At 38.3% G+C, this 11,953-nt stretch overlaps 1 pseudogene; it reads left to right on the top strand.

Moving 5' to 3' along the window:
* Positions 1 to 255: 255 nt before the first annotated feature.
* LOC135489959 (uncharacterized) lies at positions 256 to 6,177 on the top strand (annotated as a pseudogene).
* Positions 6,178 to 11,953: the final 5,776 nt, after the last annotated feature.

The following is an 11,953-nucleotide window of genomic DNA, read 5'->3' as shown; positions in this document are numbered from 1 at the left end:
AAAGCCACAATAGGCGCTCTACTATTGTCTGATTGACAGTCATGACAGTGATTGTTATTTTCTTCTTTTTTATTTCTAGGTCAAAAATCATCTGCCAACGCCACTGGGCGATACCGTAAGGCCAAGTACAATCGAAATGAAAGTTGGACTGCGTTGAGGACCAGTTTATTAACTGCATTTCATGAGAGTCTTTCACCTTCTGAACAGTGTGATAACTGTGGGATTTCTTCAGCTGCTATATACCACTGCAGCGACTGTTCTCCCAGAACATTTCTTTGCCTTGAGTGCATCAGGAAAGCTCACTTGTTTCAGTATTTTCACATGATGTATATTTGGAGGGTAGGTAATACCTTTATTGGTAATACATGTACATAGTTCATCACTATATTTAAATCAGAATCTCGGTGTATTGGGGGCACCAAAATATCAACTAGACAAGTTTTGTCACAGCATTACAACTGTAATGAATCCCCAGACACCAAGGATGAATTGTTTAAAACCTTATGAAGTGTTAAGCCTGGGTGACATATCTCATTATCATGTGTCATTATTATTATGAATCAGGTTGGAGTTAATCGGAAATTTGAGTTCATTTATGCCAGTGATGGAAAGTGTTGCCAAAGTAACATTTATTTCACACCACCTTGCCTCTCATTGTTGTTCATGTTGTGAATTATTGTGCTCTTTCAGATTAACGCATGGGTACCCTTCTCTCCTGATGATGTGATTATAGATTCCTTCGTACATCCGCATTGCAGTCACACCTACTTCCGAGATATAATAGTTGTTGATGCCAAAGGTATTCTATCTAATATACATGTATAGTGAATATCATTTAGCTGCAGAAGTTTCAGTTTTTACAGTAGTAGGATCTTTCAAGTGATGTAATTGTTCACTCTGGTCTTGAACATTGCCTAAGACCAATGAGCGTTTTTACATATAATGATATACATGTAATTAGTCTTACTTCTACTGACAAATTGAAATAGTGGTCATAAATCTTTGAAGTTATGATTTCTTACCGTTTCCCAGCAGCAAGTGGTAACCAAAATAAAATATAGTCAATAGGTCTGCCTTGGTTCGCCTTGGTTCTGTAGTATTCGTGACCTTGTAATAACGATTATTTCAGGCAGACATCATAAAGCCAAATGTCAATTCTGTCCCTGTGAGGAAGAGGCAACAACCCTGATAAGGCACCACTTTTGGCCGTCATCACCTAAGAAACTAAAGATGTGCTTCGACTTCCATATCATGGAAATGCTGCGGGTGTTGTACCTTCAGGTTCCTGTACCTGTGATGAATTTTTGCGAAGCACTGAAGCTAATCTATCACCCTTTTGTTGTTACAGATAACCCAGTAAGTGATGCCTTGAAAATTTGTGACATATGTTAAACTGGAAGTGAAAGAATAACCAAAATGCCTTTTCAAAACCCTTAAAAATATTTAGCTTGAGTACGACATTTCACATGACTGGCTTGCATTATTTTCCTACTCCTCTTTGGAGAGTAGCTAGTAAATTTGGCTCATGTGGCTCATGCTGTACCTGTCTGGTACTCATGTTTTGAAAATACCATATTCTTTTTTTGCCCTGCATGCATTCACAGTTCTTTGTTCTTATTTTTAGGACTGCAATGAATTCAAAGCTGGCAGTAATATACGTTCAAAGGGAAGGTATTACAAACTAGACGAAACTGCAGTGTTTGGGGCTTCGTGCAGGCATGACTTCCCCCAAATGATGTTCAGCTTGAAACATGGCGAACGGTGAGTTTACATGAACCACAAACCCTCTCTTAAGGCACCCCTGTGACTAAATGCTGTCTTGATAAAGGTGTCTTGTTTACACAGGTTAAAAATGATATAGAAATTAATTTGGTACCTAATTTATGTCTCTCACATATTTGTCAGATGAGGGGGGTCCACTGTAATTCTAATATGCTGAATACCACTATTATCATCTTATACTTCGCGGTTTTCACCACTCATCATTTGTGCTAAAATTTGCATGAATCTGTCATTTATGTGTTACTTTTTACTCTTGAGTTTAACCTGACACCAGGAGTAACATGTATTGAGGCAAAGTACTATAAATTGCATTACACTAACTGGCATTACTACCAAAGCCTTATTTTTGAGATCTCAAGAGTCGAGGCAATACGACAACTAGTCGTCCAGACATCTTACATGTAGTTCTGAAAAAGGATGGTAGAATCATTTGAAACATCATTTGTGTAAACGGTGCTACTGAATTTTTACAATGAGTCATGTGCATTTATACGAAACTATTATAAAGCGTTTTGTATCCTCTTATCAACTTTTCAGGCTTTCCTACCCAGTTTATCTCCTGCAGCAGCTAATGGAAAAGTATGGTACATCAGATATTTCCTTCATGTATGACATTTCCTGCATGTTTCCATGAAAGTTACATAAAGGTGTGTTGTTGACAAGTTTGATAAACATTGCATCCATGTACCTGCATATATCAATTTCAGCATGTTTGAAAGATACCATACACGTATCCACTTTGTTCCGTTCTGATTCTGATTCTCGATATAAAAACTTGTTACCCCTTCGTGGGTTGAAATACTGATAGGATTTGATGCGTTTGTGGAAGGGTTGGGAATTTGTCACTCATCTCCATGTATGCCATCAGCAAGATCTATTATGAGTAATGATCTTTTCAGAAACACCACAGTGATATTTCTCTTGATGCTGTGAAAATGGCAATTCCCATTTTCCATGCCTACGGACACAAGTGGGATTGCCAGGTAAGAATGTTTTTTCAGTTTTACTCTCATCAACCACAAATCACCTGCTGTTCCTCCCTCCATAAACAGCAAGTTGGCTTTCTGACTGGACCTCATCTGACAGCATGATGTTCTATTAAGTTTCCTATTTTCATTACTTCAAATTTCTCTTGAGAACACTACATGTAGGGTTTTTCGGTATCTTTTCCTTAAACCATTTCAATATGGAAGAAATCAATTTGTATCCACTTGATGTAAGTCATCAGCTTTTTAAACGCCCTAATTTGGTGTAAATTGTGTGAGCAATCAGGACGCCAGGCTCCGTCGAAGAGGAAGGTTACCATGTGAATGCAGAAGCCTAAGGCACGAGCGCAATTGAAGCACCCGCTGGTGCAGACCTTGGTGTTAGGAGCATTATATTAAAAGCACAAATGATGACAAAGTGTATAATTTCTCTGCTCTCCACTGAAACCCCCAGATATCCAGTAATAAACTGATCAACATGGCAAGTCCTTTTCCATCCTTCATATTTTACTTTTCAAGGTGCGTTACAGCCCACGAAGGCTCCCTGGTTTTGGTCTGACAGATGGTGAAAGTCTAGAAAGACTGTGGTCCTATCTCCGGAGCTTTTCAAAAATTACCAAAGAGATGACACCCAGCCATCGCATTGATACGCTGACTGATGCCCTCATACACTATGCAAACAGGAAACAGCTGAAAATTGGTAAGAAATGTTATCCCATCAAATATAAGTGTTGATAGGTTCACAAGCCCTCAGCTGTTTGTGTGTGTCACAAAAGTGCCCACATTAGAAAGAAAAAGCATATTTCTGGTGAATTTTTACCAGGATTGTACATGTATGTTATTGTTATGAGTAAAAGATGTGTCATGCCCAACACTGGCTGTGATCTGACCTCCGACCATGTTGTCTTCCAAAAAAATCCATTCAAGTCTGTTTCTTTTCCACAAAAGACTTGAATAACACTGTGTACATGTACTTCTATCCACACAACAGTATTGGACCAGATGGGTTTTGCACCATTCAACTTGGGTATGAAGGATATTTTGCATTTTGGGAAGTCCTGCTTTTGGCACGTATTGGGAGTTTGTGAGGTGGCCTGCTTTTCCACCTTCCCAGATGGGGGTTTAATAAACCGGAAACTTCAGGTTCATGTAGATGATATCTAATTTTTGCAGGCACTTTCCTTCGCACAAAGATTGACAGGGCTAAGGATCAGTTGGCAGCTGCTGGTGAGGAATTGTCATCCCTACTCAGAGTTATGCAAGGTACATCTGACCTTTCTTATTTCTTAAGTTGTGCTATTCTACAAAAAGAATTGGCCAATGCATTGCACTTATGAAGCTGATATAATAGACATGTAGAGCAGTATCAGAGGTCGTTCACCATGCATTAGCTTGCTTTCATTATTCCCAACATCATAATGTATAAATGTTCATTTTACCCTCTGTTGACCTCCTCATCTATCACATCAACTATGATCAACCAGCTTTTCTGAGTTGACTGTTGAAATTCATCCAACACTATTGAATTATGGGTTGTAGTCTCACTGGCTGGTTGTGTGAAGGTTCAAAGAGGGTGGGCCTGATGGTAACCTGAAGTCAGTGAAGATGATGTTCTAAAGTATTTCAGTTGAATATGCACTTCTTTTATATTTCAGTGTCTGTCACTGATGTACTAGACCATAGCTTGAGGGAGGCTAATCGGCTTTCAACAAACCAGGGTATGTATATTGCTATGCGTGAGTGTATTTTGCCAAAATGATGAAACATTGTACAGTGTATAGGAGAAACTTTGATGTAATTTAAATTTTCCGAACCTGGGCATATTTCCCAAATGGGGCAAGTCATTGGAAGGCTCAAGTCCAAACCTTCTTAACCAGATAGCTGTGTTGACAATGATATCAAATAAATGTCAAAACAAGCAAGCCAACGACTGGTGAACTGACTTTCATGTACATGTACATGTATGTAAAAAAAATGCATGTCTCCTTTTTTGTTTCAGCTCTGTCCGGGAAAGAGAAGACTCTACACCTACTTCATAAGCATTGTAGTGAAAGGAAAATTCTCCTTGAAACAAAGAAGAAGTATGCAGGTACGTACATTTCATTTGGGTCAATCAGGCTCTTACAACACCGGCAGCCAATGAATACAGTGGTATTTGTGATTCCCCCCTCAATCTTCTATGGATTAGCTACTTCTTTCAACAAGAAAGGTGTCAATCTACTATTTATAAAGACTTCATTTACAGCTTGGGTAAAAACAAAAATACATTAAAACAATTGATCATCATTGTTGTCCTTAGAGGAGCCTGGTGGTTAACATTGCTGGCTACCACGCAATAGGCACAATGTTTTACATGTGCATAGTGCTGGAGTAGAAGTAGTGTTCTTATAAGCTCAGCAGTTTCTGACATCAAGAAACGCTGTGACTTTTTTCCACTCAAACCGCAAACTTCTTTACACTTATATCATTATTCATGTGCTGCATAGCACAGGGCCAGTGGTCCTCACCTATCAACTTTCTCTTCTGATGTATTGTTGGGGATTCTAGGTTCTAGGTTCTAGGAACCAAAATTTCTTACTCTCCTAGCTGTTCGTCAGATGAGACTGAGAAACATGGTCCTTTGTAACTGAGTGCCAGGGCAAATAAGACACCATACGATGGCGGATGTGTGACTGTTAGTGGACTCGGAAATACTGCCAAAGTTCCATAAAGGCATGTTACATGTACTTCTGTAAAATGATACTGATATGCTGATCCTTGCTAATTTTCTCTTTTTTAAGATGGCCAGGCAGTTGCAATCAAGTTGCAACGAAGCATAGCAAGGACAAATGCGCAGATCAGAAAGTATTTGGATGATCTAACCAACAAGTTTGATTCGACTCTAACCTTCGAAAAAGCCGTCAGTTGTGAGTTCTTAATAGGGCCTGATGCCCGAGGATATCGTCATGCGGAGGAAACACTGTGCCTGAAGGAGAGGGCGGAAGAAGAAATCTCGTTAGTCAGTAAAGAAATCCTGAATGTTGCTAAGGTTTTCTGTGAGAGGCACAATCACTTAACCGAATCATTAGCACGAGTGGCCTCCAAATCGCATTGCAAGTTGATGCAAGGAAAAATGAGTTTGATATCTTCAAAGATTGTGTCTGTAGAGCGGGAGTTCTCCTTATTACAGCAGTCCTGTGGTAGTATTGTCCCTATCATTCCAGACTTCCAGTCATATTCTCAGACACTCAAAACAACTTCCCTCAGGTTAGGAGATGTATTTTCTGTGGTGGAGCTGGATGAAATGGTGGACGATGCCAATGCTTATGAGGCTGAAGTTGAAGTTGAAATTGAAAAAAACAGTGAACTGGAAAAATGGATTGAACAGATTGATACTAGTATAGTTGAGCCAGAAAGAGAAGATGATTAAATCATCAATATTAAGTGATTAGGTAAACAGGAGCCCATTGATTCTGAGTCTGTGTTATCATTGTGCATCATAAAATGGTCACTCTGTCTTTTTGGTTCACTGTGTACTACTGGGGCCATTTTCTCCCAAGTTTCATAAAAACCTTATCAGTCATCGCAGGTTGTCTCGTTATCTGCCGTTAAAGAATCTTGGTTTTACTTTGTCAATGGGCAATTTACATGATCACTTTGAAACTAAAAATGGTACATATGGCAAAAACCACCTGTCCATATTCGACAACGGCTTCATGGCCCAGTGGGTAAGACTGTAGGGATCAAGGACAGAAGGTCTTAAGTTCAAACCCGTTCAGGGAATAATATTTTTCATTTTCTTCTTCTCATCTGTGACCTGTCTCGTCAATGAACTTGTTGTTTGTGCAGTCAAGTGAGACCTGTCACTGGGTGTCTATCATGTTTCAAGTGGAGTTGGATGCATGTCAGCTTTAAATCTGATTTTGGGCCCAGGAGGATTTTTCAGTACACATTTCAGTAACCATGGTACCATGGTAACAAAATAGTTTTTTTAATTTATTCCTGTACATTGACGCAATGCATTAATTTACGCATTTTCTCCTTTGTAATGCTTATTTCTGGAGGAATCTTGATGAAATGCTGTGATAATTTATTTTGTACATAGCTACAAATGTGCCAAGTTTCATTTTCAACTCATGAATAGTAGAAAAGTGCATGTTTTGTTATTTTAGCACCTACCAAGCCTCTCAGTACAGGGTACTACGTAGAGCGTAAAAGTTGACTTATCAAATTTTTTTCAATTTAAGGGTTTGCTATAGGCACCGCCATTTTGGATAGAGCTTGAAATCTTGGAGCAACTAGAACTCATTCAAAATGCAGTTAATCCCAATTACAAGGCTGGGGTGCAGTTCCCTGGAAAACAAAGAACTGCATACCATCCTTGAAATTTGAATTCACTTCATTTTGAATGAGTTCTAATTGCTCCAAGATTTCAAGCGCTAGCCAAAATGGCGGTGCCTATAGCAAACCCTTAATGGGTTGAACATTAGAAGAATTTGTAGGTTTTGATTAGGTACAATATACATGTATGTTGGTACGTGTGTTTGTTTTTTGGGTTGATTGCAGGTGGGTTCTTTTGTTTCTTAGCCATCTACTATAACTAGTAGTAGCTAATCTATGTCACCCTTGGGGGTGGGTCTGATTTGGTCCTTTTCGCAGTTCATGCCCCACACTACATTACATTTGTGACACAGTGGTTTGGGCTCGATGAAAGAAAAACAAATGAGCACTTCAGGGTTGAAGATGAATACATGTAACATATTTCCATGATGGACGGGCATTTTGCTAGCAATAATGACAGTGTTTCTATTCAGTACTTAAAGTGCTTGTCTGTACCCATTGGGATGCATTGTTTAGATGAATAAATCAATAAAACTCAAGTCTTGTTTTTGTTTTTTCATTGACACAATAATGCTGCTCACTCCGTGCTGAAAGATTTTCAGGGAAGGTGATTGACTTGTATACCACAGGATAAAAGGAGGCAGTAATGCAATTACCTTTTTGATGGTGACAGTCTCCAATACAACTGCAGGTGATTGATTGACTTGTATACCACAGGATAAAAGGAGGCAGTAATGCAATTACCTTTTTGATGGTGACAGTCTCCAATACAACTGCAGGTGATTGATTGACTTGTATACCACAGGATAAAGGGAGGCAGTAACGCAATTACCTTTTTGATGGTGACAGTCTCCAATACAACTGCAGGTGATTGATTGACTTGTATACCACAGGATAAAGGGAGGCAGTAATGCAATTACCTTTTTGATGGTGACAGTCTCCAACGATAAGGGAGGCAGGAACGCAATTACCATGCTGACAGTCTAGTGAGGCTGTCTTATAGTTTCTGATTTGAAAACAATTGGGACGACAAATTCAACTGGTGACTGGTTTTGAAGATAGGGCTTCGACCATTGATTATCAACATTGATCCGAGGCGGAATTGAGTAATTGAGGGTGGCCCTTCCTCAGACTACCATCTGAATTCTACCTCGCATTTTCCATCATATCAACCAAGAAGATATTGACTCATCTTGCTATACAGAGTCACAACCTAACACAATTATAAAAACAACATTGGTCTAGGTGTAGATAATTATGATATGTATCATTATTAGGCTGTGATTATCATCCTCATGGGGTTGAATGTTATGGGCCTGGATCATGATATCTGCTGGTTGTGACTAGCTATGTTTTCATTAACAAAATAAAGGATATTGATACAACATTATATCGAATCATCAGGTTGTGACTATGAGGTTGAATATGATGGTCCTTCGTCATTATCTAAGGTTGTGACTATTGTTTTCCTAACATGTAATAATTAAAGACAAAGTTATACATTGATCTTCATGAGAGATGACAGTACTGTTATAACGAGATTATTTTGAATAATATGATGGTCCTTCGTCTGATCTCAGGTTTTACCTTAAACCGACCATGCGTGGATGATCTCAGGCTGTGACTCACCAATATCAAGTAATAAGTGAAGACAATGTTATTTGGCTATCATATCTGGTTGTGACCTTGTACTTATGAGTTGATGATTGTCTTTGATTCATGATCGCAGGTTGTGACTATGTTCCTTCCGTGCCATATTGGTCTTTATATCAGACTATTATCATGACGAGGTTGAATATGATGGTCCTTCGTCATTATCTAAGGTTGTTGTGACTATGTTGATTGAAGACAATGTCACATTTGGTATTAGTGTATCATATCATGTTATATCATCATGATGAGGTCAAATGGTCCTTATGATCTAATGTATTGTGACTATGTTTTCTCCATTATACCAGGTAATATAAGTGACGATATTGGTCTTTATATAAAATTAGTGACTATAAGTCATAATGAGGTTAATATGATGGTCCTTAGTCATTATCTAAGGTTGTTGTAACTATGTTAATTGAAGACACTGTCACATTGGGTATCAGTGTATCATATCATGTTATCATCATGATGAGGTCGAATGGTCCTTATATAATATAATGTTGTGACTATGTTTTTCCCATTATACCAGGTAATAATTTGTGGATAATATCATATATTGGGCAATGTTGTGACTGTTATCATGATGATGAGGTTATGTGATGGTCCTTCGTCATGATATAAGGTTGCGATTATGTGTTTTATCATCCAGTTATCATCCACTTGTCTAGTCTATAATCATATCATGTTGTGATATCATGATGAGAGATGGTTCATCGTCTATTATCAGGATGAGGTTGAATAATGATAATCCGTTCGTCATGATCTAAGGTTGTGACTATGTTTTCCTTATAATATAATATATCATATAATAATCAAGTAGTATTGAAGACAATATCATAGTATCCTCTATTGGTCTAAATAAGATGTTGTTACTTGATGGTCCTTCGTAATGATCTCACCATTGCAAATGACCAGCTGATCGTGCAGACCTACCCCGGGAGACCAACGGACAATTATTTTTCCCTGGACTGATTTTACCGTTACACCATGAGGCAGCTCCGCCCATCACGTGACAATGATCACGTGATTGATGTGTTTACAGTTTACCGTACTTGATGATTTGATTTGATGAAAAAAACTTGTGCCCTCATCATTAGATTTTCTTATCGTAAAGTGTTACAGAAGTATAAGGAAAGGTAAGGAACAAGGCAGACCTATTATCGGGCCAGTTTATGACAATCATGATGTTGATAAATCGAAAAGAAGTCGTGGCAAGTCGTCTCTCAAAAATGCACGTGGCCATGATTGATTCGTTTATAAATTCAATTCAAATTCAAAGCAGTTTATTGAGCCAGATGAATACTACATTCATATAGGTTTGGAAAATACAATAAACTGGTGCGGGATAGAGAGAAGATGCAGTAAAACAGGCAGGGATCTGTCTTAGGAAATGTACCCTGACCATCAGCGTGCGGAGGTGACGTGACTACAAAAATGATAATAAAAAAAAAAAAAAGCGTTAGAATCTACAGAGAAATCATATAACACTAACAGCAAAATAATATATAATTATATAGTAGACCACAGGCCCTTAATTAATTGAGTGCTTGTTACAAGGGGTAGAAGGCGTAAAATAGGGGTATAAGGGCCTAAACGAATGGATAAGCCCAGGAACTACGCTGGCTAAGAGGGGAAAAAATGGAAAGTTTTCTCTTTCAAGATGAACCAGATGTTCGACTAAAATTTGGGTTGATTATCTTGAAATCAATTAAGTAACTTGCGATTAATTTTTTTTGTACTATGTCATAATATTTGGTTTATTTCAGACTGACAAAAAAGTTTTATGATGGACGTTAGTGATGATGAATGTGACAGTACAGTGTCGATTTTCAGTGATGGAAATGGAAGTAATGCATCCCTTCAACTTCTTTCGTCAAGTCCTGTTCATTTGGTGAGTAATGAGAAAGCGGAATGTTAGAATAACTGATTTAGAACAAATTAGAACATGAGCAAGTGCAAGACATTGCCAAATATAAGTTCCAAATGTTGTTGATTTCATCATCCTGAGCCTGAGGCTTTTCATACATTGTCAGTGAGGCTGATCATCAGAAATTTATAGCAAAGATACCACTCTGGGCATCAGTTTGTAACCGAGCTGAAAATGGTTTGATATTGTCATGTTGCCTGGCCTATTGTTTGCACAACAGACAAAAAATGAAAGCAATCATATATAGTTGATTGGCATCACATTTGGTGACTTAGACTTTAATGTTTGATAAGTCTCTGTTTTTGCATTGTCTTGACATTTTTCCTCTGGTTTATGAATTTCAGCCTTCGAGTCCTGACATGATTCCACCAACACCCTTGGGTGCATCACAAAAAAAGAGGAGGAACCGTAGCAACAAGCAGAAAAAGAAAACTGCAGTGAGTATATAATTCTTTTTGGCCCTGGAAGTGGAAGTAAACAGCGTCCGTTTAGAAATCTTTTAAATTCGCCAGTCCAAAAAACGAAGTGTGTGTTTGGTTTTGGGCACAAGATTTAAATGAAAGAACTAAGTCAAACCTGACCTCCCGGAGAACACACTACGTTAGCTCACCGTGTGTCAGTTTGTTTGTTAAAAGTATTCTCTACAATTTGGGGACTCAAATTTCAAATCTGATTTTCAGCCTCCTTTTACTGGACCTTCACCTCTGGCTATGAAAAAAAAACGACAACGTGACTCTAAAAAACAAATGAAACGGCCAGGGGCCATTGTGCTCACCGTATACATCATTTAGTAGGCAGGATCATGCTTAGTTTAGAGGTGAATATGGTGAACACAATCAGGCATGAAGACTTTTTTTAGATGTGTATTGATGTCAAGTAATAAGACAGGGCAGTATATATAAGTTTATGATCCAACCAATAATTGACTATGACATCAATAAGATCAATATCGTGTGATTGCTAACCGCTAAGAGTCCCTGCAATAAAAAATTCATCGGAAAAAAAGTCATTAATAAGCGAGCTATTGCACGTCCTACTTTTTCAGTTTTGACCCCCTAGTGGCCAAATCAAGAATCATATCAGGCCAAAATTCGGTGTCAGAGATTATCTGATGTAGGGGGTTACATGTACCAACTTTCAAGTTCATAGCTTTAGCAGTTAAGAAACGTGCCATAGTTACACTCGAACGGTCAATTTACGCCATTTGACCTCTGTGACCTAGAAAAGGAGGTCAAATCCAAAAATCATAGGAAATGTGATGTATCCTTGCTAGGAGTCCCTGCCA

The sequence above is a fragment of the Lineus longissimus genome, chromosome 6, assembly GCF_910592395.1.
Source record: "Lineus longissimus chromosome 6, tnLinLong1.2, whole genome shotgun sequence".
Taxonomy (NCBI): domain Eukaryota; kingdom Metazoa; phylum Nemertea; class Pilidiophora; order Heteronemertea; family Lineidae; genus Lineus; species Lineus longissimus.
Note: the sequence above shows the minus strand (reverse complement) of the source record. Positions and strands in the feature narration are given on the sequence as shown.